Raw genomic sequence first — 5,085 nt, forward strand, 5'->3', positions numbered from 1 at the left:
GAAAGAGAAGAAACAAGGGAGACGAAACAGATGGAGCACCCTCGATTTCCGGTTCCTTCAGATTCTTTCAGGCAGTTTCAGATTCTTTCAGGTTATGACGAGATCGCGGCGTAACCGCGTGACGTCTCGCGGACTACTGACAGTACTAACTGACTCTACACTTGGCCGTTCGTTCGTTCTCGAGGACTATCACGTGGTATCGTCTTTCCCTCGTCGACGATGTCCTGCACTCTCCTTTGCACTCTGTTCGAAGGAACCCGGGGTCCCCGGGAGCCCGCGACGGGACCGACGGGACGACGGGCGCCTTAGGGACGCGCCCCGTCGACGATCCTCGCGCCTGACGATCACGAGGCGGCCGTTCCGTCGACTCCGGCGCTGCTGCCGCCAGACGGACGGAAAAGGAGAAGGAGAATATGCGGTGGAGTGCGCGGTGCGGACGTACTACCGGCTGACACCCCCGCGACAGCGCCGCAATGAACTCGCCCGGTACCGAAGGGTCAAAAGCACCGCGGCAAAATAATAACAGAACGCAGCCGCCGACGCTGCTGTCGCCAACGACAGCGCGTGAGCTGGGCGGTCGCCGCTATTCCTGTCGCCGCCGCCGCCGTCGCCGTTGCCGTTGTCGTTGTCGCCGCCGTCACACGAGCGCGATGACCTTCCTCTCTCTACCTCTACTTCCTCTCCACCACCGCCCGAGATCAGCCGTCACCGGCAGCGGCGTCGTGCCGAGACAATGCCGCAGTCGACAAGACGGCACGGCAACAACAACAATAACAACAACGTCGTCGTCGTCGTCGTGCGCAAGTAACACCGCTGCTATTCCTGATGTTTTTGTTGTTGCCCGTCACGGGATTTTTGTAGCTACTACCTATAACGATGCTGTTGTCGCCGTCACCTGAGAGGATCCTTCTCTCACCAACGTTGTTGATATCGTTGTTTTTGTTGTTGCTGGTGCTACTGTTGACGGTAGTAGCGATATTGGGGATGACGATAGTGGTGGTTGTTCGCGGCCGCGGGTTTTGGCGGGTTTCCACGGGCGACGAGCGCGCACACCACTGGCACACACCGCGGCCGCCGTGCATTCACCTCGTCCTCGCAGGCCTCGCAGCACGCGCCGCCGCCGCCGCTGCTGCCGTCGCCGTCGCCACCGCCGACACGCACCGACGAGCGCTCCTCCTCGCCAGCTCGCGTCGCAGCCGTAATCGGCTTCTACAGGATTCCCAGCTGACGTGAACGCCTTGTAAGAGCTGCTCTGAATTAAGATCGTTGCCGCCGCCGCCGCCGCCGCTGCTGCTGCTGTTGCTGCTGCGGCTGCTCCTGTGCCGCCACGCCACACCGAGACACACGAGACGAGGTTGTCTGACGCACCACTGGCTCGCGGACGCGCATGAACGGGCACCGATCGCGACGACGTCGAGCGAGCGCTCGAGCACGCGGCTTCCACGACAGGTAACGCGCGACGTTCCCGCAGCACACACGAGAATCGTACAACGTCCTAACCGCGGGAACACCGCATCGCTTTCACGGGCGAACATGGAGCTGGATCCATGCCGAAATAGTTGGCGTAATCGGCCGCGAGGCGGCGCGCGAGCGGGGCGCCAACGTCGTGGCGGTAGAGCGCTCAGCGCGGGAGAGAGAAGGAAGGAGAGAGAGATAGCGCGCGCGCGCGCGTAGTCGCGTACCAAAATACGGCCTTCGGGGCCGCGCCGCGCCGCACCGCACCGTCCGACACACCGAGCGCCGCCGACCACCGCCGATGTTCGTCGCCAGGCCTGCCAACGCGATATCGCGTCGCTTGACAACAGCGAATGTCCCCGACTCGCGCCAGATGCCGCCTCCGCCCGGCGCACAACGCGTCGCGCCAGTCGCCACTTAGCCCCATGGATTGCATTCTCGATATCAAAATAATGTACCGTTTCATTCATTAAATTGAAATTAATTCAATTATCCCTTTGCTATATAAATGAGACCTCGTTGGATATGACTTTGGGGTGAATGTACTAAAAATCGTTATTAAAATATTTGAAAATGAAAATGTTCCGTTTGGATAATATTCTAAAAGTTGATTTATCTGAAAAAAGAAATTCTTTACTTTCTTTTTCGAACGATTTTTCCTTCTTTATTTTTACTGTTTTTAACAGTTTAGCTAATATAGAGTTAAAATAATGCGGCGATTTTTGGCATTAATCTGATATGATTTTATAGAAACTATATTAAGCCTAAAGAATCACATATATTAATTCTTTGTAAAAAATGTAAAAATTATAATATATTAACAAGAAATATTTTTCATAAATTGAAGACAAAGTCCATTCTGAATTTATTTAGGCAACTGTAATTTGTGAACATTATATAACGATTGTAAACAGCTTTCTAATATATACAGTTTGTTGTAAAAATAGCGATCCTTTAATATCAATTTGATACTTGTCGATACTTATTAAAAATTTCATATTATGTTTGAAAGAATCAGTTTTCTTTTTAATAAAGAACATAGAAATATAATACATTAAAGAAAAAGAAAAATAAATATAATTTCATAAATAAAAGACAAAATCCGTTTTAGATTTATTTAAGTGACACTACAACTGTAATGATTGTAAATTTAAAATCAAGAAAAGTAAGAAGAAAATCTCTCTTCTCTTCTAAAATCGAAAACGAATCGATTAATATGATGAATGTATACATTTGGAACAAAAGTGAACGTTTCAAGCTAATCGTTGATCGTTTTATCAAGCCATATTATATAGCAATTGCGAATAAGGTCGATTACTAAATGTAGAATTAACTTTTATGAAAAACGTAATCATTTTACTTCATGGAAAGTAATCGTGTCACGAAAAAAAAAAACATCAATTCAACAAAGACTATTTCTTCTCTTTAGCCAGGCAATCGGATTTCGAGTGAAAAGTTTGATCACAAAGTCAAAAAAAACGACGATTTGGAGAGAAAGAACATTTCTAAAAGCGGATGATTTAAGATGAATCATGAACTACATAAACGGGAAATCGACTCGACGTAGTCGACTTGGCACATCCTCCTCTAAGATTTCTGTAAAGATCATTGATTTTGCGATGATACATTCATATCCGCAAAGTCAAGCGGAATTCGCGAGCAATCTAAACCGGACGTTCATAAACTGAATGTGCGCTAAATTGCAGTATAAATTGCTCGCTAGAGTAATTTGAATCGAAGTCGTGCCGGAAGATTAAAAGAATGTAATTTGCAACGCAATTAACTTCTAAAAAACACATCACTAAGGAATTATGTTAAGTTTAACAATACAACTATTTTTTCTCAAAATATTATTGTGGCGGACATATTTTTAAATAATCACTCTTTCCAAATTGCAAAAATTAATTTGTATTTGCAAAATAGATTTTTACAATTTTGTTGAAAAAATTCGTAGACATTACTTATGGAACATAATTATGATGAAGAATAATTAAAAAATTGTAATTAAAATTATTTCAAAAATTTTTATTTAATTTTTATCAATAATTTATTATTATAATTTGAAGTTATTTTTTAAAAAATATGTATTTCCATTATAATTAGTTGGTTAACATAAGCATTAAATAATCAAAAATTTTATTAATGTGTACAAATAATTGCGCTGTAATAAATTACTGGTAAAAAAGATTCTTACATTGCATATTTTTTAGAATTTTTATATTTTAAATTTATGAAGATTAAAAAAAAACAAATTTCTTCAGATGTTATAAGTTTTTTTCTCGAAAATCGTAAAATAAAAAATCTTACAATATTTCAGAATTCATATTCTGGAAAAGATGTAGAATTTCTCTGCATTTCTAAAACATGTAAAAAAATAAAAGTTATAAAATTATATAAAAATTGTAAAAAATTCTGAAGTTTATAGTTAAGAAATTCTGAAAAATTATATGAATAACTGTAAAAAAAAATTACATCTGGAAAGCTTCACAAGATATATCACGTACGATACTAATAGCTTGCGCGACAAGATGACATAACACTAATAAAACGCTGTTTCTGTAAAAAATATAATACATAAAATCGAAACAAAGAGTAATGCAAATAAGTTTTATTTATACAAAATAAAAGATTACGAATGAACGTACGAGACGTTACGAGACAAAACTGTACAAATTGCACAAATTGGTATAACATGGTGCAATATTCGAGCAGCAATGTGCAACGTGTGCAATCGCTTAGGATTAGCTTGCAGCATACATTTTATTAATAAAAAATAAGATATACAATTAAAAAATAAATTTATGGCCAACAATTTCTAACTCTACATAAAGTAATTTATCGCACAAATAGAGATCTGGTATTATGAAAACATAGAAATATACCTATATAATCAATATATTGAAATATAATAGATAATTTTTACAATATTATCTTCAGGATAAAAAACAAAATTGATGCACGCTAATTCCTATAATATAAATTTAATTCGTAACTTTATCATTTTTGTTTTAAATTTTTATTACAATTTCTTTTAAATCTACGTTACATTTTCATTACATTACATATACTACTTTTCTTAATCCTAAAACTATATTTTGTCGGCAGAAATTGTTGTGCAATGTCGTTGTAAATATAATATTAATGACACAAACAAAATAACAAAAGTATCGAAATATATCAACACTTATCATATCTATGAGATCTTACGATGTAAGATTACGTACATGTATATAACCATTTTGATTGTGACAACTCTCATAATAAAAAGAAATTGATGACGATATGATGCTTTTGCAGATACTGGTGTTTTTTTCAGGGGCTGTATGCAAAAGTATTGCTTTCATCAAATACACTTATGTAAAAAGATATTTGAGCATATTTTATGCTATGTAATTATTTTTTCATTGTTGTTCATCATAAATTCATACTTGAATTTTTGATATTTATCCTGAAAATTGTATTCTCTTCACTTTTCATTTAACATGAAATAATTCCATGCACATAGTATCATAGAAATCAATATCATTTAATGATCATTTAATCATTTAGAAAATATTTAAAATATGTAATATTTCTTGCGCTTTATATATATATATATATATATATATATATATATATATATATATATNA

At 38.9% G+C, this 5,085-nt stretch overlaps 1 pseudogene; it reads right to left on the reverse strand.

Annotated features, from left to right (window-relative positions):
- Positions 1-441: 441 nt before the first annotated feature.
- LOC105622618 lies at positions 442-1,082 on the reverse strand (annotated as a pseudogene).
- Between the last annotated feature and the right edge of the window lie 4,003 nt (positions 1,083-5,085).

This window comes from Atta cephalotes, assembly GCF_000143395.1.
Source record: "Atta cephalotes unplaced genomic scaffold scaffold00002, whole genome shotgun sequence".
Lineage (NCBI taxonomy): Eukaryota > Metazoa > Arthropoda > Insecta > Hymenoptera > Formicidae > Atta > Atta cephalotes.